At 41.9% G+C, this 26,123-nt stretch overlaps 1 protein-coding gene across 4 annotated transcripts in view; it reads left to right on the forward strand.

Moving 5' to 3' along the window:
• epha3 (eph receptor A3) overlaps nucleotides 1-26,123 on the forward strand; it is a 96,551-nt gene that overhangs the window by 17,955 nt on the left and 52,473 nt on the right. The gene's annotated exons all lie outside the window — the stretch shown is intronic.

The raw sequence follows: 26,123 nt of genomic DNA on the forward strand, positions 1-26,123 counted from the left end.
GTGTGTGTGTGTGTGTGTGTGTGTGTGTGTGTGTGTGTGTGTGTGTGTGTGTGTGTGTGTGTGCCTTCAAACGAAGCCCAAAATCCCCAGAGTGATTGCGGAGAAGTTTGCGGTTGTACGTTTATATTTATCAGTGTTATCTGGGTCTTTGAGTTATAGGTCGCAGGCTTTGGTAGTTCAGTTGTAATCTTCTCTAGTGACACATCATTAGCTCTGGGAAGATCTTAACCAGAGGAGCAAGGATGGGACTGATAATGCAGAAGAAAGGAGCAGGGGCCGGAGTGGATGGTGAATAATGGAATAGTTGTGGCGATGGTTGCGGGTGTCAGTGGAGGCATGAGTGGGTTGACACTGGAGTCTGCAGATACTCAAGTCTCACCCCCAAAAGTATTTTGTTGCCTCGGAGGTGGTTGAAAAAGTCAAACAGTATTTGTCTGACGGTCTTTAATTTTCAGCCCATCCTGACTCTTAACCTTCTTTCCATCTGCTATATGATCATCACAAAATCTTTGCAGAGGATTCAAGGTTTCGACAGCTGATTGTTGGAGAGAATCTAAATGTTGCAATCATTGAAATCTCTGAGGAATGAACTCTGGCGCTTAATCTATGGACTCACACTGCTCCACCTCAAGGTTTTGCAATACACTTTGACTTTTCCTGTTTCTCTTCAACAACCTTTATATCCCCTTTGGGATCAAGCAACCGGTGGGCTCAGAGGTTAACCGTCACGCCATGTCAGTTTTAAAAACACAGTATAATGGGTTATAAACTTCCTAAATGTGTAAAGATATTTCATCAGGGCTTCACAAGACCATTTCTTTAAGACACTTCCTTCGTAACGGGACACAAACACTACAGAGCAAAATAAAACTATTCCACTTAAGAAAAACTAAATTTGCTTAGTGTGGCTTCTGTGGATGACAGCTTTCATCAAGTACACTCATTTCATCAGTGTAAGTATTTTCACATCTGTCCCACACAGCCAGTTTTCACAGAGCTCTGCATTCATTTTATATTTAAATACCACTGTGCATATGGTATGTTGCATAAAATGACAATAGATGCATGAATATATATATGTTTGCTTACTTCATGCTCTTCTGGTTTGTGTTTATGTATACTCTGTTTGATCATGTCCGAACTGCTCCCCGCAGCTTTGGCAGAGGACACCGAAGCACCAGCTGCATGTGCCATGAAACCCTCACTTTCTCTTTGTTGTGGCAGGATGCTGCGGTCCACTTCGTTCTATATGCGCCCCTCTTTTCTCAGTCTCAGCAAGCTCCACGCTAGAAGGCAAGAAATTAAAGAAGCCAAGATACAGCGTCTATTTGAAAACGGCACCTCTGCTGTTCTGCCGCAGCACAAAGTTAAAACTACGTTGCGTGTCGTTCCGTCTTTAGCTCTCTCTGTCCTAGTTACGGTAGCTGCTCCCAAATGCTCCTGTGTTCATCAACTGTCTTCTGTACAGAGCCGTGCCCGGTGTTAATTAAAGATCAAAGTGTGTCTCGCAGGTCAAGCCCCTGCTGTCAGGGCCGAGGGAAGCTCTTTTTCTGGGGCTGTGAACTCCAGACGAGCCTGTCGCACTGTCCAGATGTGAGGGGAAACTCAGGGGCAGCTGTGTCTCAAAAATCTCGTATGTACAAAATGTAAACTGGTTAGGTGAAATATTGCATTATAGACAAACAATGGCAACAAGGATTAGACTACACTACTCCATTGTTAGTTTTAAAATGCATCACAGCTTGTAGACCAGCAGTGAAAGCAAAGGATTACAAACACTTTCAGTAACAGGTCCATGTCATTGTCGGTCCAGGAGGAGAATTCCTCATCTTAGACGGTCTGGTTCCTGTTTACATGCCAAGTGTGAATGGGTAATATGAATGGTCATGTGATTTTAAGGTGCGTTAGTATAGAAGGGGATTTTTACTGATCTAGAGCTAAAAGGCTCATGTGGACAGAGTTTTATAATTATGTTAAGTGAAGATGTGATTTAAGATATTCTCTTTTATAAACAGACACCTCCATAGGGGAGCTAAACACCTTTAATCATTAGAATAGTAATAATAACTGTAGTGTCATATGTCCACATTCCATTTCACTCTTAATACAAAATATATTAAGAATATCTCGCAATTGAAAAGAAAGAATTGAGTGTTATTGCCTTGGCCCAAAAATTGGTTCTGTACTTTTTGTGTAATCCTGCTAAAAAAAACAGACACATTCCAGCAAGATAGGGAAATGGACAAATACAATATTTTGTTAAATCCCATGAATAAAAAATGTCACAACTTCAAGGCACAAATACTGCCATTACCCCTAAGAATGGGGCATTATGTAGACAAATGGCAGACCCCTGTCCCCCGTCCAATACCACCCTCCTTTTGCTTCCTGTCTCTTTGTGAATTGTGTGAATGTTTGGATGTATTTGACAATCTCTTATTAGTTTCAGAGAGGTCTAATGGACTCTAATAAGGTCTTATGTTACCCTGGAATGGGACAGCTGCACCAACAGGCCCCCACAGTCACCGCGTGCAGCCGCCGGGGGCCCCAGCACGCAGCTTGCTCTGCAGGCCCTCTATGTTAACAGATAGATGACTGCATGGGGTTAGGTCACCGTACAGGCAGGCGGCGAGAGAGATGAAAACATATTTACGGCGCTAAAACAGATAGAGGCAGGTGTCTAAACCACGGTTTCTCAAGTGGTTACATGGAGCAAGACCCACACACAGTGAGCCCCAAACCCATTGGGAAAGATTGAAACCAGATTCATACAAAAGGACTTCCTCAGGATACTAAGATAAAGCTGTTGTTTCACAAAAATAGTCAAACATATTTTAAAATTAATCTCAAACCACAAATGAATATTGAAGTGATTAAACATACATGCTGTCAGGCAGCAGCAGTAGAGGGTGTGGTGAGAGAGGTGTTTGGATTGAGTGTCGTTCGCTCTGAAGTCAGATGAAGATGGAGCACCTTTGCTGGATTTTTCATGTTTTGTTTTCTTTGATGAGACGTCTTCCACTCAGCTAAGTCTCTGTTCTGTGTGTGTGTGTGTGTTTGTGTGTGTGTGTGTGTGTGTGTGTGTGTTTGAGAGAGAGAGAGAGAGAGCATGAGAGCAGTTTCCTATGTTTATACAGACTCCAAAGTGTGTTTAAGGGCTTTAATAGAGTACACTCTAGTATTAGACTGTCATTATCTTGCTGGGTTGTGTATGTGTGTGTATGTTTGTGTGGTTGTGTGTACTGCAAGAATGTTGTTTTTTCTGTGGCGCCTTCAAACAAGCCCATGAATTCTGTCTGGCTTTGGCAATGGGTCACCATGTGTGAGCTGCCGTCATGGGAGTGTGTGTGTGTGTGTGGCTGATGTCTGCCATGTATATATATGTCATTAGATAGTTCACAGGACCAGGAGTATATTGCTGTGAACACATTTTGATATTTCATCATCCATATCGGAGCAGAACATGTCATCAGATCTTTTTTTCCAGGGCTGGACTCTGGACTTTTTCAGTTTTTCACACTGCTCGATGTGAATTCACGTGTCACTCATCGTCTGGATTACAGTATGTTTTGTGAGCGGGCTTCGGCCTTTCCGCGGAGAATGTGGGGCCAGATCTAATCTCGCTAAGCCGGTCTTTCATCTGTCATTAGAACGGACTGCAGCAGGTGAACTAGCTCCTATCTACCATCAGTGTGAAATTCCTGCAACCATAATTTGATCCTAAAACAGCAAACGGATGTCTGTCTGTCGAGTTTCTCTCTCTTTCGCTCTCTCTCTCTCGCACTTTCTCTCTGTGTGTGTGTTTGAGTGTGTGTGCATGTGCGTGTGCGTTTTGCAAATGCAAGCAGCTGTTCTGGTGTACGTTCAAGGAGAGAACCCAGGTTTACATTCCTGCTTGATTTATCAAGACACACAATCCCCGAACTTGCCAGCACCATAATGTTTATTGAAATTACACACATGTAGTAAATTTGTACACAAATGTTGGTCTTGCTTGGATATTTTGATATAAATAGAGGAAAACAGAGAATCACTTTTGATAATAGAATAAACTTATTTTTTCAAGGGTTAAAGAAAAATGTGAATTCTAATAATTTCTGCTCTAAAGATACGTGTTCTAAAATGATTTGCTCTTGACGACCACATCAACCTCAGAGCTTCCAAATAAGCGTCTCCTTTTTTTCTTCCTTGTTTGCTTCCTTCACTTCTTCCCTCCTTCTCTGCTCTACCCGATGGCCCGACGGTCTTGGACGCCGGTTCAAAGCCCGCCGCCCATCTCATGTCGAATGTTTTATATCACTCTCCACTCTCCTGCTTAAGTGATTTAGCTGCTGCCCTCATGCACAGACATGCTTGGCTCTCGCGCAGACATGCTGGACTCACATTATACATCTTTCATTGGGTTTGTCACGCAAGCCTCCATCAAGTTGGACCAATCGAATACTCGAGCGCAGCACGCCGAAAAAAGATCCAGCGTCTAGTTTATAATTTGATTTTATGAAAAGCTCTATTCAGCTTCAACAATATTCTTATGTCCCTGTAATGTCATTAGGATCGCTCGTATTGCCAATACCGCTGAATCTCTATCTCTATTTCATCTCATTGTTCTGGTTTGCTCGTCTCCCGGTGTGACGCAAAATCCACAGACATCCAACGTGGCTGGTGAAGGAACTCGTTTTAGCATGGAGCTCGCCAAAAGGGTCACACATACTTGTGTGATGAAGCCAAACCAAAGCTGAGATGCCTGAGAATATTGAGTTGGATTCATTACAGAGGACCACTGTTGCTCTGTTTCTGTCAGTCACCTAGTCTCTTTGTACCGTTTCAATAAATCCATCAATGCAGTTTATCACAGGAAGTGGAAACCAAAGATTTATTTATCCGTTAGTTTTTGTATTTAAGTTACAATGTTTTTAAGTGATCCAAATCATTTCTGTGCACCATTTCTGTGACCTAAGCCGTTTTCAGACATGAACTCTGAAAGTTTGCACAATGGGGTCTGGACTTTGTCTGAGGCGTTAAGGTGGGGGGTGGCACTGCATCCAGGAGGCAGGAAATAACAAATCAATCCCACTACAGAAACCACGTTTGTGGCATTATGACACAAGCGTCGGCCCATATCACCAAAAGCTCTTGAATCTCGTCGTCTTTCCAAGTTGCCATCTTCGTTCGGGTTATCTACCTGTATGGCTCCTCTTCATCCTGAGATATTTGTATTCTTTTAGTTTTTATCAGTTAGAAAGTTCACAAGTAGCACACTCAGACATTTGCGTTCTCACATGTAGATAATTTCGGTAAATCAACCGGTGTTCAGTGGATGTTTGAAAGCAGCTATACAGTCTAGATAATAAGCATCATAGCAAAAATGTTTTGGCTTTGTTTCCTTTCAATATGTATTGATCAAAAACCCATAAGCATTTCATCAACCCTGTACAAATGCCATTGTTGTGTTTATAGATTTTCTTTCTCTTTTTTCCTCATCCCTCGTTGTTTTCTGTGTTTGCTTGTGTATTGTTACTGCCAGACTGTTGCGGCTGAGTGCTGTGAAGTCATGGGGCTATTGGCTCCACTCTGGTCTCTTGGAAGGATTCTGTTTGTTTGTGTTGGCCATTATATAACTGTCCGGCTCTCCAGAAGAACATGTCAGTCCTACACACACACACACACACACACACACACACACACACACACACACACACACACACACACACACTCACATACACATTGAGATACATGCACACACACCACATCTCCACAATTGCAAAGACAGAACTTCTAATCTAGCAACAAGCAGACAGACACTACATCACTGCTCCTGATCTTGTCCTCTGTTGTTGCCAAATGTGTTTGCAAGTATTGTTTGCGTTTCTGTGTGTGTGAGTGCATCTCTGTATTGTAGCCTTTATTTATCTGCATCCTCGGAGCCATTGTTCCTTGTTCCAGCTGCACCCTGCTTCACATCTAGCTCCTCACATTCACAATGCAGAGCTGCACACTACAGAGGAGTGCAACAATGGCCTGTTACTGTTGAGCACCTTCATGGATGTTGTTGAGAGCAGGTGTTTCTAATAAACGTCCAGCACACATTTTCAAAACCAGTCCAAGTGAATCAATTCATGCTGACCTGTGTGTAAGTACGTGTTTGTTTGGGTGAATGAAGTGTTATACTGTACATTGCTGCGCTCTAGCTCTTGCATTTCATTGCACCAGTCTCCTCCTCTCTTGTCAGTTCAGCTTAGTGTGGAGGCTTTCTCTGCAGCAGCCCTTTGGCTGTGGGCTGCCTCCTATTTAGTCTTTTTGGAGCTGAAACGGGGAGGAGAGGCTGGGAGGAAGGACAGGGCCTGGATTGAATGCTTCACTGAGAAAGGTCTTGATTCATGGTGTCAACACGACAGTATATAAATTCCACAAATTAAAATTTCTCCTTTTCGTGAAATCACAACCCAACTTGAAAAACACATATTCTTACACAAATTCAAATGATTAAAACATATCTCTCTTAAATGGAATATGAGCAAAAGAACAGAGATATAGGCTAACATTATGATACAGTATCACTATATATTATGCAAGAAAAAGAAACAAAATTAAACAAGCAGCAAGGACAACCTGTGCACACCAGAGTTCTGCTCCTTCTAGATCCAAAATCTCGATTACCCATCTCATTGTTTCTTGAGAAACTGAAAACCCTTTTGATTATCACACAGATGTAACCAATGACCGCGCTGCAGTTGACCAAAACTTTGAACATTTCCTCCAAGTTTGTGTGGTTCTTCCTTCAGAATGGTTGGTTTCTTGCACAATATTCTCAAAGTCATGATAGTGGTGAGCCAAAAGATAAAGTATTTCATTATTTGTGAAACTTATACTAAAATATTGTTTAACAAAATGTCCCATATTCTTCATGTTGTTCCCATAATATCACTTTATTCATCATAATATGTTTTCAATTTCAACATTTCTGACTTTTTTCCCTTAAGCGACCTTTATACTCTATTGTACTGTCCTGAGAAAGAAAAACTTTTTGGGGAGATTTCATCAGAGACATCACCTCCTGTGTGTCAACTTGTATCAGATCTTGCTCTGTTCACCCACTTGACCTATAAGTTACCGTATTGTGCATGCAGTAATGTACAGCATGACTCACTTGGTGTGGTCCATCCCAAGTTCAAACTGACGTTTGTGTGTGTGGGTGTGTGTTTCCACTGCTGTCTAGATTTTTAGCACCTCCAGTGCTGTTTGACTTTTTGAGGATCCTCCATAACCTTGATGTGCAAAATAAAACGGAGCTAATTAAAACATGCTGAGAAAGCCCACAGCAACTCATACTGACTCAGAATTCACCACACTGCACCCGGGAGGGAAAAAAGACGTATGACTGGAGGGAGGGAGGGAGGGGGAGAGAGAGAGAGAGAGAGAGAGAAATGTTGAGCATAGCATTAATTAAAGACACCATTCAGCTGTAGTCTGAAGGCAGAATTTAAGTAAGGAATCATCCCGCATGTGCTCATATATAGTGTATGTTGTACACACATCTGTGTGTGTGTGTGTGTGTGTGTTATTCTGGCTTGCGAGGCCAAAGAGGAGGCCGTAGCCAAGGATGCGGGGAAGGTTTCTTCATTCAGGGTAATATTGCCTGTTTGCTTTTCTCTTTATGGGCCATCCAGAGTGGGCTGGGGGTTCTGGGTAAGCCTGTCACCCCTTGGCCCTGGTGCTGCTGGGACTTCAAAGCTGTTGGTAACCACAGGCTCAGGAATTCTCCTCAACTTTTCAACACACAAACACACAAATATGGGCACACACACACACACACACACACACACACACACACACACACACACACGTCTCAATGACTCTACTGACTGACTTACATTCAGTTCCTTCACAATAAGTTAACTACTGTTACTTGTCTTCATCTTAATGATTTACAATATGTGGACTTACTATTGTTGAAATAAGGAAGGGAAGTCCACATTATGTGATTATTGCAAAGACATTTTCCACCCCATAACATGAGTTATCAGTAGACCTTACACACACACACACACACACATAGATAGAAAGATGGGTCTTTATTTGTTAAAGAGGCCCTTGACAACTTCACAGTAGTGAGTCTTTCTGTAAGTGTGTTTGTGTGCACAGATGTGTGTCCATCTGTTCATATCCACATTCAGCCTACAGGTGTGGCTCAACACTGATGGATGATCTCTGTGGAACTACTTACTTTTGTGTGTGTGTGTGTGTGTGTGTCTGTGTGTGTGTGTGTGTGCGTGTGTGTGTTTGCGCGCATGCACATGTGTGTGCCTGTGAAAGTGTGTGTCTGTGTTTGTTAGTGTGTCAGTGGACAGACAAGGACAGAGGAGGATGGGCTCAGCTGGAAACGTCCTGTTTGACAGACACACTGAATGTTTGGATACACATGTAATGCAACAGGGGAGGGAAAGGAGGAGTGGGACTGGGGAGTCACTCCATCATGCCTGATAGATGAGAAGGAGCAAGCTGGAGAGGGAGCAGAAAGGGGCGTGGGGGCCGGGGGGATGGATGGAAAGACAGGAAGAAAGCAAGCTGACACTGTGATATGGACCCCTGATGAGTGCTTTTTTGCACAGAATGCCTGTTTTTTTTGATTTGTGTTACTACGATCATTTCAACATCCATTGGGTCCCCCTCTTTGTTTCAAGCATTGCTCCTCTAATTGTTTCCTTCATGCATTACTTTCAAATGCTCCACTAAGTTGTGGAACACATTGACTGAAATGCATTTCACCGTTTTCATTTATCTACATTCATATGCAGATAGCTGTTGATTGAGATAAGAACCAAAACCCAGACCCCAAACACCAACAAAAAATATCGCTGTTTGTGTTTTGTCTGGAGAAAAGAAGCTCTGTAGACTGTGACGGTGTACGTTGAACAGAAGGCGTGTTTTCGCAGGTCTACAGTGGAAGCCCCAAAATATTATCCGTCATCAGGTGTTAGCCGATGTCCTCAGAGATTGAGTTGAGACTGGCTGAGTATTGGTGTTTCACATCATAAATCTCTAACTTCTGGTGTTCTTGCATTGTTGTAAAGTCTGTTGACGGTCAGCAGTCATATCCTGCCAAAGAGCTTAACCAGTATAAGAATACCACTATTCATGATATGCCAACTGCTTCACTGATACATATATATGTATGTATTCAGCGTAAGCTTGTTTCACATTTTGAATCCAACACACGAATGGACATGTAACTGTAAACCCATTGTGTATAATGTCAGCTCTCCTTGGTGCTGAAGATGTGGTGACGGTGCCCTCAGCCGCAACCTCCCTCATATCTCGGGGCTGCGGCTGTCAAGTGTCTCACTTATCTGAACACGTCCTGCAGGCGTGCATATTGAACCCGTGAGCGGTTGTCAGACGCATCATCTGATTGTACAGCTGCGATGCGTTCAGTAAAGAGAGGCCTCTCGGTGTCTCTTCAGTTTTGAAACACCCGAGCGCCACCGCATAAATGTCTGTCTTCCAGCAGCTGTCTGATCTCGCTGTGTTGCCACATCACAGATGTCAGCGTAACCACCTTTCCGTCTCAACAAACACGGCGCTCTTTTAATGACAGCCGAGCAAAGGCAGCAGAGTCTCTCTTAACACTTTTGAGAGCAAGGCACAGCATGCAAATCTTGTGGCAATTCTGCAGTTAAATCTTGGCCATACAGACACTGATGTAATGACAGGTTAGAACTGCTGCACTCAACCGTCCAAGTGTTTTGTCACCACAGAAGCGCACAGTCACTCAGATGTCTTCACTTTCTCAGCAGCAGCCTGTCACTGCGACTCTTCTTTCATGTTAAATTATGTGACACTCATCAATACAACAGAACCGAGCCCAAACTGTCATTCACAAACTGAACATGCTGAGAGACTGACTTACTGGGAGGAGTGTAGGGTGAAAGTGTTGCATGGATTTCCATCCATTGTCTATCCTGCTTATCCTTTGATGGTCACAGGGGGGGTTGCTAGATCCAATCCCAGCTGACATTGGGCAAGAGAAGGGGTATGCTGACCAAAATTCACCAAGTCACCAAATAACCCCACCACCTGTGGACTGTGGGAGGAAGCCAGGGTGCCTGGGAAAATTCCATACAAAGACAGGGAGGCCATGCAAACCCCCAGCCAAACTGGGATTCCAGCTCTGAACCTCCCTTGCTGTGAGGCACTTTACCACCGTGCCCCCATGTATTTGAAGTCTTTTGTCCGTTTATCTTTTTGCTGATTAACATAATATTGGTGATTATATGGCACCACTGTTCGTATTGACCAGAATAACCGTCTCCTAATGCAGACCTGATTGTAAATGAACTCAGTGATAAAGGTTATATGATATACAAGCGACCAGACATCAGCAATTTATCTTCATACCCATCTTTCAATTTGTAAATGAATAGACAATGTATTAATAATATATGCTAACAGATATTTATTGCAGCTGCCTTCAGGAGCCGTGATCAAAACAAATAGCTGTGAACTAACCTGTGCAAAATTGATCAGTATAACCCACCTGCTCTGTGTTGCTGAATGTGTTTATATTCTGCTGGTTTGTTGTTGACCTTGCAACAGGAACCTTGGTGTTTTTATTGTTTGTGTCGTCCATCTTAATCAGGTTTGCAGGAAGTGAGGCATTGCAACTCCTGTGGGAATTGTGTGTGTGTGTGTGTGTGTGTGTGTGACAGACCGATAGCGAGAATGAGTGCTCTACATAAGTGTGGGAGACATGTCTATCAATATATATACAGGTCATTAGTAAAACCAAAAGTGAGCAGAGGTGAAGAGAGGAAGACAAAGTGCTTACCACAGCAAAAAGAGCTTCTCACTGACAGACACACCCACACGTTTTGAAATTTAATTTAAATATGCGTTAACCTGCGGAGTGCATTTATTTATGTCTATGTACTTCATTGTCTTTTCATTTTCTCCACAACGTCATGCACTGAAACATCCTACTTTCTACTTCTATAGATTAAGACATAATTTTCCAGAGTTTTCAGACTGTCTCCATTTTTCATGACACAGCCGTGGGATGGACTGATCTGCCTGTCAAGAGTGTTTCTCTGCTTTTGACTCAGGATATTGTGAAATGGATCAAAGGGACCTGGTCAAAGGCAAATTTTCACAAGTCTTGCATTTCTCGCATTAGAATGAAACGCTTTGAAAAGGCACCACTTGAGTTTTCAGATCCAGTTTCTATTGAACTATTTAATGCAGACAATGACAGAGCTTTCCCAGGTATCCTGTGCAATACCTTCCGACAGTAAAGGGCACTATTTGGCCTTTATACAGTGAAAGTATAGTGATGTTTTGTTTAAGGTGAGATTCATCTTCAAAACTGAAGAAAAGAAACTGCTCGGCTCTGGGGAAGCACCTGCTATAGGTGGGGTTCAGTTGTTTGTTACTATTGCTCAGAGGTGTTGGTTTTAAATTGATGAATGGTTTGTTGCAGCAGCTAAAGTATACTGGGAAAACCACAGTAAAAATGAGTTGACCCAAAAAAATCTCAAAAGCTCTATGCGTAATAGGTCAGTTGTTGTTTGTGACCCTAAAATATGACCTCAGCTGCCAGCATAAGCTTGAGCATGTGCCTGGAAAAATGATGCTGTGGAGAGAAACATCTGGAAAAAGCTTTTTGTTAATGGATGTTTGCCTCATTCTTTTTAGTTTTTTACTGAGAAGAACCATTTGAGGACGTAGCAGAAGCGGTAAAGACGTCTCATCTGGTGGCAGAAATGTTCGGGTCTCCAGGGCAGATGGGACCAAAAATATGGATCTACCGTGAATGCTGCAGAATTTAGAAATTAACAATCAAGTTTAAGTGGACTTCATTCTTGCGTAAATGCACAGGAAATACAGTTACTCAGTTCAAGTTATTTCTCAGCCGAGTCACTGATGTTACTGACAGCCCTGTCTCTTTCAAAATGATCCATAGACTCAGAATCCAGGCATCCCTGACTCCCACTACATCCAAATTCGATAGAGATAAAGGAAACGGTCTCTGCAGTTGTTTATTGCTCACTCTATCCATCCCTTCCCACGCCCAGGAAGCAGCAAGAGTGATGGCGTTTTACCATCAGCAATGGCAGCTGACTTAGACATAGTGTCTGATGGAATGACGCCCCCTCTGCAGTGTGTATGTGTGGGAATGTGTGCATCTGTGAGGGAGGAGGGGTTGGGTCCGTTTGCGTGTGAGACGTGCTCTAACGTTGCGTATGCATATGAGTGTGTGTCAGTTTGGGTGTGCTGATTAAAGGCGGTCAGGCCTCAGTGCTCAGGCCTTTAGCTGTCCCTGCACGCTGAATGCCAAACACAACAGAGCATGCCCAGAGCAACCAAGCATGGAGACTGCAACGCTAAAGCACACGGGACAAACTTAAAGGCCTGCAGCTGTGTGTGTGTTTGTGTGTGCGTGTTTCTTCTCATCTTTGTGTTTGACTTTATGTTTTTCATCGACCGTGTCAAGCAATCTAGATGAAAGCGGTTAATATTTAATACACTCGTTTTACTTCCCTGGCTTCAGGTGTGAAGTTGATTGTATTGCTTAAAATCTTTCACAATAATTGTCAGTGTCAATCTACCTTCTTTAAATCATTGGTTTTGCTCAGCCAAAGTTTCTGCAACTAAAAGGATCCAATCAATCACATCTAGATGACTATAGCTATGACGGGCCCCATCTTAGTCCTGGCACATAGCAGCAGTTCAGATAGGATCCAAGCGCTGTGCAGGTCTCTTGGCAAGTTTCACACTGATGCAGTTGTCATTTTTCAGTACAGTACCAACGTTGTTTAAAAAGCAAATGCACTTGTGCCCATCTGAGCACCCATGGGCGTGTTGGTGTTAAAATGAGGCGTGGTCATGCACATTATTTTATTGCTATTTTAAGGTTGCTATGATATCAACATGTGCCCACAGAGGTGCTTGCACAATGCTAGTACACTCTGCTTGTTGTTTGCATGCTTTCACTGTCATGCAGAGGCAGATCTGTTTCCTCTGCAAAGACGCCTTCTCCATTACTACCAGGCAAATCTGCCCTTACAACAGCAATGAGCAATGGTGTAAGCACAACATGGTTTTAAAAGGGAATAGGAGATGGCACTCTGACTGGTTTATTGCACATTATACACCCACAACACAGACATGATTAATTAAAAGACTAAGTACTGTTTGTTAAACTGTGAGTTGATTTGGACACCATGGGATTAAGACTGCACACTTAGAAAGATGCAATAGAGCCCTATTAGTCTCAGAATATTAGGAAAAGTTGGATACAAATCTAGTGCAACAGAAATATTTAACACTGCAGTGCAAATGAAGAATATGTACTTTTGATCGTTGTAAAGATGTCATGTAAATGTATCATTAATTGTAAAAACAACTTTCTGATTTTCTAGAGATATTTCTCTTATTATACCTAACCAGTAATTGTATTTACATTCACATCCAAGTTATTAAGTAAACTACATATATAAAAGAAAGACGTCTGTATTTTAAATGCATTGCCTTTTGATTTCGAATGAGATTGGAGACTTCTTAGCCTCAATCTTTAGGTTAAAGTTAATGAGTATGAAATAGTATAATCTTATGTGAAGTGTCAAGCTGGGATAGTGGTTCATGACATAAATGATTGTAGTTGATGAAATTATGACAAATGCAGGGTAGGAGGTTAAATAAGCGGCACCATCCCGGACCCTCAGCGCTGACTTTACCTCCCAGGTAAGCCTCCCACTTTGTCTGTCTTTGTCTGACTCTCCTCTCACAGAGGCTGGAATTAAGTGTCACTTATACCAGGACAAAGGATCCAACCTTTAAAGGTTGTATGATACTGCAGAGATGAGCACTGACCTTTCTTACAAATTACACACACTCACATACCCCCCCACAAAAAATAAAAAAATAAATACACACATATACACACACACATACACACAAATATGCACAGGGCTTTCGATGCAGAATGAAGATGAGCAGAGAAAAATGTCAGACAGCAGTGTCCAACAAGATTATTGTACTCATCATCCACAGATTTCCCACCTCCTCTGATTCATTTCCCTTCATCTTTCCCTGTTCAAATGGATGGCACCAAGCATTTGTCAAGGTGAAGGCAGCACGGCCCACGCCTAGTGATACAACCGACCAATTTTTCCATTTCTTCCGCTCCGCTAGTCTTTTGCGATTAAATGTTCAATTTCAGCACCTGGAGGCGATGCCAAAGTGCAAAGCCTCAAGGAATGGTAGAGAAATCTAACTGATTAATGCAAGACCTCCACACTGACTCCTGCATAATGCCCTGCTCCCCTGGCCGCCTTTGTATTGCTGTTGATGCAAACTGCATATATCTAGATGTGTGGGGACTTAGTCTGACCTTTTACTAAAACCTGAATTTCAGTTTTTGACCTCTACTTCTGATTTCGATATTTCGTATTCATGATATGATATGACACAGTTTGATCAGATTCTGCAAGAGCAGTTGTGTTTTTTCGTGTCCTCTGACCTCAACACTAAACCTGCAAGTCTGGTCAATTCCACTATAAATAATGAATCATTTATATTCAGTACTCAGCACAATTAGGCATTTGGTCTGTTGCATAGACATAACACGTCCCTAAAAGTGAAGCCAAAACATCTCAATCCCCCCTGGTGGCTGGCTGAAGTATGGGTCATACAGCCTGCCTTTTCAAAGTTAGCAGATGGGACATGAACCAAAACAAAGCATGCATCAAATACATTTTTCTGCCATTTTAGATTGCTTTTGTCTCACTGTATGTTCTAGTGGTCATTTATTTTAGTATGTTGGGTGTAAATTCGCTTTAAATTAAGTATTTGAGGCTATAAAACAGGGTGAAATGTCATCATTGACTGCTGACTCCAATGCAGACTCCAAACCAGCAAAATGGTGGCTTTTGTACTGTATTTTAGCTCCATTTCTGAATAGTGTAAGGTCGTCGTCCATCTTAAATTTGAAAGTAGTAAAGTATTGAAGCACTCTAAATGATTGAAAAAACATTGGTTATTAGTAAAAAAAAAAAAAAAAAAAAAAATTACATAAATTAAGTCATTGGTGAATCATACGTTTACAGATCGAGAGGCTTCATTTACACCACTCTCTCTTGAGTGGGGGGGTTGGTGGGTTGGGGGATGAAGGCTCGGTGCCAGGGGCAATTGAGGTGTGTGGTATTGATGAGATACCACTCTAATGAGCTTTAGCCAATTAATCCATTGATTTACATGTAAATGGCTCCTGAAAGGTTACTGGCTGTGACTGCCATCTGCATGCACTTAACCATGCTAATGTCGTGCTGAGTGACACAAACACACCATCAACACATGTGCAGACATGTAAGGGTTTAAAGAAAGAACATGAGACAGAGAGAGAGAGGATTGCACCGCTTTACTTTGTGAGCAAAATAAGGTGTTAATTACAAAGACTATAAGAGGACACACACCTTTTAATAGTGGAACAAACACCATATCTGTATATCATTGTGTGTTAATTATTTTCTCTATACATATTGTTATATAGTTGTTTAGAAGATATTTGTGTCGTTCAGTTGTAATACATTGAAAGATCTCTAGCTATTACTACTCTATGTAGAGCAACGCTATATCTCAAAGATGTTCCAATACAGATACCAGCATTGGAAAGGCTGAAAATCAAACAGCAGTTGCACTGTACTGCCACTGGCAAGTTCTGCTATAAGTGGAAAGAAGATAATTTAGATTATTATTATTCTTGAGGTCGCTGTTGTTTTACTGTTACTCTGAAAGATACAGATAAAGGTATTTCATTTTTATAAAATATGGCTGCACATAGCTATTGAAAAGTTGTAATTGTTTTCTTTTTAAGTTATGATTGCCAAACTAGATAATGAAAGAAGCTCAATGTCATTCGCTTGATGGCATTCGCTCTATGGCATTCACTCTATGGCATTCACTCTATGGCTAGTGTTTAACCTGAGCCAGGTCATACAAGAGTGATATCAACCATCACTTCCATGCAAGGTTAACAGGATACAGCTGTTAAAATAAGTTGTTATATTTCTAAATGCACCGGTATTGGATTGATAACTACATTCCAGGTATCAGAATCAGTATCTTGAAGGGAAAAATAATATCGGCAAATGTCTATATAATATTATTATTAAACCAACAAAGTTAGTGACTTGATTCCAAATCTTAAGGAATTAGGAAGTTTGTATTAGACAAGCACCAATAGGAATTAAATCTCTGGGTCCGAGGGGGAGCTGACGAGCTGCTTAGCGTAGCCCTCTTGAAGTGTGTTCTAGTTTTACAGTAATTAGTCTTTCACTCCATATCAATTTTAAGTTCTCCTGCTGATGTGGAGATGCCACAGTGAAGAATGTATCATTCTGGTTTGTTTAAAATGGGCTCTGTAAAGTCTTTGCTATTAAAACAATGCAGCAATGCGGAGTAGTGCTGTCAGCGAGCTAACTGAGTGGGACTCAGCGTTAATTACCACTGTGCTCGGCTTAACTGAGATACCCAGTAAATTGTCCCCAGGTGGGGAAAGAATAGGCTCTATCTTCATTTCTCATAGCTGCAGTTGAGCTAATTATTATGATGGTGTGTGTGTGGAAGTGAAATGTGCTTGAATAGGGTTTTTGTGTGTGTATGCGTGTTTATCGGCCATTTAAGTGTTAGCTTCTGTACGCGTTTGTGTGTGCGTGACTTGGTGTTTATATAAAATTTGGATCATATGTCTCTGTACATGTTCATGCATATCTATTCAGGGCATGTGCACGTGTGAATGTGTGGCTTCAAAGTGCTTTGTTGGCCTCCCCACTTCGGTTGTGTGTGTACATGTGTCTTTTTGTGTTTGTACATTCAAGGAGAGCAAGCCTGGAATTGGCGCATGCTAAAACACGCAACATCCAAAGCCAACAGTTCTGTTAAGTGAGATGTGCTGCGTTATAATGATGCCATCTATCACTCCCTTCATCTTTCCATTCCTCTATCCCTCCTCACTCCTTCATCACCGTCTCTGTGGCCTCATTAATTTAGCCTGGACTATTTATGGGCCTGTAAAAACAATAAGGGAAGAGAAGAAGGGTTTTACTGGCACGACAAACCTCATCTTTTCAGTGCATGGGAAAAAAGATGAGGATGCCTGTTGAGTTAGAGGGAGCACACCACATCACTTTCAGTTAATTGCACTAGATTCTTAACATCTGGTTAACATTGGACAATGTTTTCATAAATGAAGTATGTTTTTTTGACATATTAGAGCTCGTCTGTTTGATATTGTAGAACATAAGTGAAAACCAAGTCACTATACTGCACTTTTAGAAAGACCAAATTGTATTTGTATACCCATATACATTGCAATAATTCGAATGTAGTGGTATAGTACAGTGGTTAGCAATCTTGTCTCATAGCAAGAAGGTTCCCAGTTTGAACTTCGTGTGGAGTTTGCGTGGGTTCTCCTCTGATAATCCAGCTTTCTCCAACAGTCCAAAGACATGCAGATTGAGGTTAAATTCATTGGAGACTCTAAATTGACCGTAAGTATGAGTGTGAATAGATAGAAATACAGAAATACATGTATTACTATTATTTTATTATTCTGGTTATTTGAAACAAATGCTTGAATAACAGTACAATAGATTATGAAACAAAATGTCTACATTCAAAGCAATCGAATCAAATCCTTTGAAATGTTATTACCAATTGTTGTGCAAGTGTAAATAATCTTGAGTTGAAAAGTATGTAGTCTAACCTTTTTTTTCTTAAATTGATCTTTTAATATTTTTTTCCTATTGCTTCGCAAATATATCTGTTTCTTAATGGTTGATGGTTCAGTTTCATTAAATATATCCATCTATATTGTGACTTTTATGTTTTTGACAACCTTAGCCCATACCTATTGATACTTATATCACTGTTTTTTGTTTGGGTTTCATTGTCATATTGCTTTATCTAATCGAATATAGTAGCAAGGTCATACCGCTGCTGTGCGTGGACATTTGTGTCTTTGACCTGTTGCCTGTTGGATTATCCTTCCTGCTACCAGAAGTTTGAGGTTCAAGGGTTTTTGACCCTCGAGACTATTGTCAGCCGGTGAACTATGGTAACCTGTGGCCGCTGTCAATGAAGAGTATGTAACACATACTATAGGCCAGTCTATATGGGCTTGTAACAGCCTTTGAGGCTTAAATCATGGGGCCGCATGAGCTGAGGGAGCTCAGGGTCCCATTCAATGGGAGGCCACTCATACATACATACGTGCATACTGTCCAATGAAGGGCAAGGTGGGTTAGTCTGTATGGGGAAGTGGAGATAGATAGATAGATAGATAGAATATGAGATGCAGTTGGCTTTTTGTGTGTTTGTGCATCATCTGGTGCAGTTAATCTGTAATTTTCATGGGAACAAGATTCAGTGCACGCACATGCTCGATGAACACAAACAGGAATCAGGAAAGATCAAGTCCAACATTCATATGTTTGCACACATGCAATCATCCTATGTTCTAATACTATGAGAATCCTTGAGCAGGTTTCTTTTTAATGATGGACTGTTCTGGGTGGCTGTTGTTGGTGAGAGTGGGGGGGAATCATCCTGCTGCAGAGCGAAATACCATGTGTGCGCCCAGCGGGAGAACATTCCTGCTGGCCCCATGATTTCCTCAGGTCATTCATGCAGTCCTTATCCCCACTGTAATGGCATTGTCCTGGGGCTCAGCCGCGCTGCCAGGCCCCCCACGCTTCAGCCTTTGGCCTCCCTGACAGCACTGTCCCTCAGCTGCCTGTCAACCACGCCAAGCCAGGGTGGTTGACTGGAGGGAGGGGATGAGGCCACCACTGGGGCGTACGCTGCTCTCAGGTTATATGGAGACGATGGTAAAAATGATAAAGAATGCTGTTTAAATATGACCTACGGGATTATCTGATCAAAACCACGTTTCTTACGGGTTCTTGGGTCCATTTTGTGCTTTATTTTAATGCTAAAGAAGAAAGATTCACCCTACAACCTGGCGGTGTTGAACTTATGTGCTGTAGCTGAACTGAATGTTTAAATTGCCTGCATTTGACAGGAACTATGTTTATGACTACCAGCATGCTTCTCACTCCTACTTTTTTAGCATTGACAGCACCTTGGCACTGAGAGCTGCAGCACGTATATTCGCGGAATTCCTATAATAAAGTGGCAGTCACATAACAAAGCAACACCCCATTCTAGCGTTTGCAGAGCTAAATTGGGACACTGCCACTGTCACTTTACTTTGTTGGTAAGCACACACAGATTATGATGTGTGAGCCAAGCAGAAAAACACAGCGTGGAGGAGAGGAATCTGCTGCATAGGCGAAGTGGGACGTATAGAGCGAAAGCAGAGGAGGGAGGGCATCTGCCACGACTTATGAATCCAACAAAGAGTTTGTGATGGACATCTTTTCTCAAAGCTTCTCCCTCTCGTCTGCATTTTGTGTGTAAAAAAAAAAAGGGGTGTTCATCATTATTCAAGGACGGAGCTGATTAAAGGTGATTAGGCCCTGCCCATCCATCACTCTCGCCTTTCAGCCTGTCACTGGCCCCAGTATTAAGGGGCCACGCCAGCGAATGTGTGTCTGTGTGTGTATGTGCGTGAGGGAGAGAAAGACTGTACAGCCAGCTTTGTGCAGTTTCCAAATATTCACCATTACCCTAATTGCAAATAATTTCTCAAATAGAAAGAAACAACATACTCAGGCTCCTTAATAACGCTGCTTAATACTGAAATAATACACAAAAGCTTTAAAACTGTGGTCTAAGCTTAAGTGGGCCATGGCAGCCCATTCTTTACTGAATTCTTTAGTGGCCCTATGATGAATGTCCACGTTCTGCCTTGATGAATGGCGGCAGTGAGAGCCTTTATTCCTCTTGCCATTGCTCATAACATTAAGCCACAATAACGGTAAGCAACAGAAAACAATGGGGTTTTCTTTAGCGGGAGTAAATGAATTGGTTTTGCTGGTGTCCTATGTGGGAAATCAGACAGTGAGTCTTTCATCAACTGATAGACTGTGGGAAAAGTTTGACTAAACCTTTATGTTATTTCTCGTATCTGATGGTTTGATATTGTTTTTCTTAATTTCAAATTTCAAATAGAAATCTAGTATTACTAGCGAATGTGGTTTTTCTCAGGGTGAGTAAAACTTGTGAAACAGCATTTAGATGTTAATGGGACACTATAACTCTAAAGTTGATTGAAATGGTGTGAGGCGGGTTTTCACTGCAGCTTTTACAGAGTGTTGAGTTCACTTTCACGAGCTGTGGTCAGGGAGGAGGACGGGGAAGACGCACACTGGTCACTATCTGATAAAAAGACCCATACTGTGTGTGTGTGCACTACTGCTGACAGACATATAGCTTAAAGCTATGGGAAATAGCAGAAGCAGTCACCCATTCACATACATTCATTCATGTACCGCGTATATGCATTCATTCACTGTCGGCACAGCCAACATGGGTAACTTGGGTTTTCAGTAACTTGCCCAAAGAAACTTTAGATGGGAATTGAACCACCAACTGTTGAGTGGACGAAGCTTTAGCAGACTAAAGCTTTGTAGTAGTTTTTGTTAACATGTTTTTTTATGCTGCCTCAGTGGTCCAAATAATAACTCCATGGGTTTGAGGAACTCTGATGGAACTCACACACACACACACACACACACGCACACACACACATCCTGCTTTACAAGAGGCAAGAATGATTAGAATAGACAAGGTAATGTGTGAGGTACTTTGAAATAGCCGTTTGGCCATAGTTCGTGTGTGTGTGAGCGAGAGAGAGAGAGCAAGACAGAGCAGAGAGAATTTGCACAGAACAACATTTGAACTTGTAAGAATTCCTTCAGGGAAGACGATGACTGGATTCTGCTTCTTTTTTTTATTGTGTTCCCCACTGCGATGAGCCAGGGCTCCACTGACTCCCATTATAATGTTAGCCTTGCAGGGTGCCACGCTGGAAATACACTTGTGCTGAACCTGCACTTTTTGCAAGTGTCGCAAACCCCACCACCGCAAAATACCTGCTCACAGACCTGAGGGTTTAGAGTCAGTCATGACTGAGTTAAGGTTTTAGATTAATGCTATGGGATTGTTACATTTGTGGGATTTTGTATGGATCTGTAGGTAATTCTGATGTTAAAACTAAAGAAAAACATGTCATTTAATCTCCTCTCATCAATTTATATTATTGTCTAAGGTACTAATTTACAGAAGAAGAAGGGTGAGGATAACAATCTGTAAAATAAAAGTACTACCTGAGACAATAATACACATTGAAGTGGCACAGGAAAGAGTGGTTTTATTTCAGTTTTGAATTAGGGAAATATCATTCAAGCGATACTACTTTACAGAAGAAGAAGGGTGAGGATAAAAATCTGTAAAATGAAAGTACTGATAAAATGATATTTCTCTAATGCAAAACTCAAACAAAACAGCACTGAGCCACTTCAATGCTGACTTCATCCACGCCTCCTGTGGTGCTTGGATGCTGCTCATTGTTCTACTTATATCACAGATATATTTACATTGCAGTTTGTTTTCTGTAGGAGTTGCTTAGAAATGTCTTTCATCATAAACAGACTACATATAGTTTTCATCCTGTAGTCATTTCTCTTATTCTAAATTGGTCCCTTGTTGTTGCACAGAGCACTAATGGATATCCTCAGCATGGTGGTTTTAATGTGTGTGTTCTAAGATTAGTACAGTAGGTTTGTTTTGAATGGACCCATGTGAATATTATCCATGCTGGGGGGGGTCATCAGTGATGACTCGTCACTCTACACACACACAAACACGATATGTGCACTGCACGCAACATGTTGTCTACACACTCCGCGTAACGTTGTGTCATATCTGTAGGCCACACAGTATGTATGAACAACACATTCATATGGACACTCACCTGTACTTGTAAAATAAGTGACCTCTGAAATATAAAAACGTTTCCATGTGAGGAAAATGAATGATGCTAATTAACAATTTGCATAAATAGTTGTTTGACCCCTAGTGTGTGTGTGTGTGTGTGTGTGTGTATGACATACACTGCGGCAGCTGAGGATGAGCAGAGAGCAGGGGAGCCAGAGGAGAGTTGGGGAGGAGGGGGGTAAGGCGAGAGTCTTGATGTGTACTTGGATCGTGCCAGGATGTCTGGCCCTGTCTGTAGTTCACCTGCGCTGGTCTGTCACACACACACACACACACACACACACACACACACACACACACACGTTCAATGTCTTCGCAGGAATGGTTACATGCAGGGCACAAAGTAACGTACACAACACACACACTTCCAAGGGCACAGCATGCACACGTGCATTCTCTATCTCTCACTCATGCATAGAAGCTAAATCACATGATGCTGATTTATTGAGAGGTTTATCTCTCTCTCTCTCTCTTGCTCGCTCACTCTTTCCCACACACACACACTCTCTCTCTCTGTCTCTCTCGCAAACACACACTCTCTCTCTCTCTCTCTCTCTCTTGCCCTCTATCGCAAACACACACTCTCTCTCGCTCTCTCTCTCTCTGACCCAGTAACTGCTCACCCGGTGTTTCTCTTGCTCCCTCTCTTTCTCTGGCTCGGCAGGAACACATGGCGGGACACCCCATGGTGAGGTGTGTCAGTTGAGGAGTGATTTAGTGTCGCTCTGCTCCAACCACTGCTAAGACACCTGCCCAAGGAATCCTGCTGCACACACACACACACACACATATTTGTATGGGTGCACACAGATGCAACGCTCATGACGGACACACACACACACACTCACACAGTAGTTTAGCATTACACTAATTGCAAATAATTCCTCATGCAGAAAGAAAGAATTTTAGGAATCTTGGACACTGTCCCAGCATGCATTGAGTTGACGGGAGGAAACCATCCATAATAGTGCAATCTGATGATATTTAAATCCAACCAGTAAGAGAAGAAGTTATATCATCAGCCAATATAGACACAATCAGCATCACACAAAGCCCAGAACTTTGGGCAAGACAAATAACGTCCTGCAAAGGATATGTCAGGTGTGTAGTCACCGGTACACACTCCTGTGTGTTAACTATTGGAACCATGACCATCATTGTGTGGTACGCCATGCTGCGGTGGCGTGCTATTTCAGGTGCTCCTACGGGTCAGGGACAAAAGTCTTATGCAGTCGTTCAGGTTGGAGGACTTCCATAGGCAGGGAACTGATATTTCTTCCATGTGTGGACAGTGCAGAGGTGGACTCAAGTTCAAATATGCAGCCAAATAATGTCTCTTCCATGGAAAAATACTTCTTTCACTTCCATCCAATCAATGACAATACTATAAAATATATTTGATGGATATTGTCTCAAAAACCACAATTTATTATTCACAAAAAGTTCTTTTGGATAAGAATATTATTCAGGCTAAGGGATGTCTTCTGAGCTTCCATTCCATTTTTTTGCTATTTTGTTTATTTGCTGTCACAAAAGACGGAGCAAGGAAAGTTAGGTTAGGAGCGTCACTTGGGAACGTAAGCAAGCATCAAATGAGATGGGGATAATTTGAATGCACAACACTGCAAATGGAAGGGGCTGCAGCGTCGGCATGGAGCCGTGAATGTGATTATTATTTGTTATACGAAACCTTGATCAAATTGCCCTCTCGTTTTATCCTCCGCGGCATGCGGGGGGAATCCCATTAGCCACCTCTGGCTTGGGTGGCACAGAGGAATTCTCAGACCTTAACGAATAGATTGTGACCTTCCCGTCTCTGTCAGAGATTCATGGAGCGACGTTCACTTTCAAGGTGAAAAGTAATGAGATACATGTGAAATATTTGGGTTGGTGGGATTTAATGAGGTAAGGTGACGTAATCTATTTTTGCGTTGTGGCATGCCATGGTTGGGGAAATGGATAATTTGATGTGCATTGTAACTTTAGCTGGAGGACGAGTGTTATATTCATTGACCCGTGCGATTACACCTTCGACTTTGTGATTACTGCTGTCCACATATGCATTATTCACAATTAATTTAATGTAAGAAAAGGTCAATATATCTTTAGAAGCTTATCTTCATACAGCAGAAACCAAAAATTGGATAATTTAATTTATGGATTATATTTGTGACAGAAACGAAACCATCTATACTGCACCCAGTAAATAAATAGAAATAAGATCCTGGATCTTGATTTCAAAATATAAACTTAAACCAAATGTCCCTGTTTTCTCTCAGTATTAGATTTGCCCCTGCATCCATTCTACAGTCTGTTGTGCACATCCATGTGGGACTAACCCTGTTGGCAATAAGAAAGCCAGAGTGTCATGTTGTCTGAAGTGAGTGGAGCCCAGGGACTCTTCAGCATATGGCAGCGGCTACGTTCTGAGGCCTGTGTGCAGGTGTCTGTCAGCATATGCATATGTGTGTGTCCTTCAGACGTCCTCAGGTGCTTCAGCAGTGGAAGCGGTCTTCCCTGGTGGGCTTTACCACAAATCTCTACACGGACCTCGGCAGGCTGGGTAGCTTCTCCAACCATATGGACGTCTGTTGATTTGCAGTTAGGGACTACCATTATAGAATTTATCTGTTTTATAGTAAACTACTTATGTATGAACACAAATTTTTAATCAGTAATGTTGTAGGTGAATAAAAGTGCAGTAGTTTGCATTTGTGTGCATCAGTGGGATTATAAAAGTGCCTAACATCATTTTCTTTGTTTAATTCTTGCTGATTGAGGACATTGAAATGGGTCACCGTCATTGAAGTGTGTGTGTGTGTGTGTGTGTGTGTGTGTGTGTGTGTGTGTGTGTGTGTGTGTGTGTGTGTGTGTGCGTGTGCGTGTGTGTGCGTGTATGTGTCCAACAGCATTGTAGATGACCTATTTTCTCTTAAAGTAGAGAGTGTGTCCTGTCTGGCACTGGTCAATAAAACTGCTCTGGTGTTGCTTGTCTCTGCAGAGGGACAAGCACCGGGTACAAACACACACACACACACACACACACATTATGTTTAAAGATGTTAATAGAATTGGAATAACCACCTAGAGCTTGCATACTGTTTTGCTGTCTCTTTCCTTATCCATCCATCCATTTACCATTCATTATTAATCAGTCAGCTATTTAATTAGCAAAATTAATAATAATCCTTCAAGCCAATGATTAAAACATATATTTAGAAATATAATATATAATATAAACTATTTAAACTACCTTAATTTAATGGATTATAGCTATATTAAATGTCTGTCCAGGTTTCATTGAGAGAATCAAGCAAAACAGAGCATACAATCTGAAATGGATTGTACCATAGCAACATGAAGTGATGGCACTTGATAATGAAATAAAGAGTTAAAGATTACTCATATAAAAGACTGTTGTTGCGAATTTCCTTTTAGCACTTGTCTCAATCCCCAACTTGCTAGCTGTAATGTGGTCAAAGAGACGGAATCTGTTTGCATCCACATCCCTGTTGTCACGTATCAGCTCTAACATGTCAACACGGTTGCCACTGGCTACTATTGTCCCACATGGGATAGTGGCACAATGGTGCGGCCAGCTAAATCACCCAGATGACGACAGTTTTTGTGTGAATGTGTGTTTGGTGTACATGGCTGGTTATCAGTGGTTTTCAGTGCAGCACAATAGTACGTAAAGGAAGGGGTAGAAGCAAATTGGTTTAAAAGACGGTTAGGATGTGCAGCGTGTGTTTCCAGGGAGCGCAACCAGGGAATGCGCATCTGTGGGTGTGTGTCTGTCTGTGTTTGGCCAAGTGAGAGGGCATTGAGAGGTCAGCGTCATCTTCAAACACAACACAATGCCTGCATATGCACACAGATATACACAGTTTACGGTTTGTGAAAATGTAAACAGTGGTAGCGGCATTTTGTGTGACGGGTCAAAGCAAATAGATTTATTGTTGGTGTGTGCGTGTGTGGGGGAATGTAGAGGACTGTGCGTGTGTGCATCACAGACACACAAAGACTCAAAGAGAAATATTTCTAAATGTTCTCATCCTTTAGACTGCAATTCTTAGTTATCTCTCTTTCTGTCTGTCCGTCTCTGTTCTCGCCCCCTTACAACACACACACACACACACACACACACACACGCACACACACACACACAC

This window comes from Paralichthys olivaceus, chromosome 10 (assembly GCF_024713975.1).
Source record: "Paralichthys olivaceus isolate ysfri-2021 chromosome 10, ASM2471397v2, whole genome shotgun sequence".
NCBI classification, from domain to species: Eukaryota; Metazoa; Chordata; class Actinopteri; order Pleuronectiformes; family Paralichthyidae; genus Paralichthys; species Paralichthys olivaceus.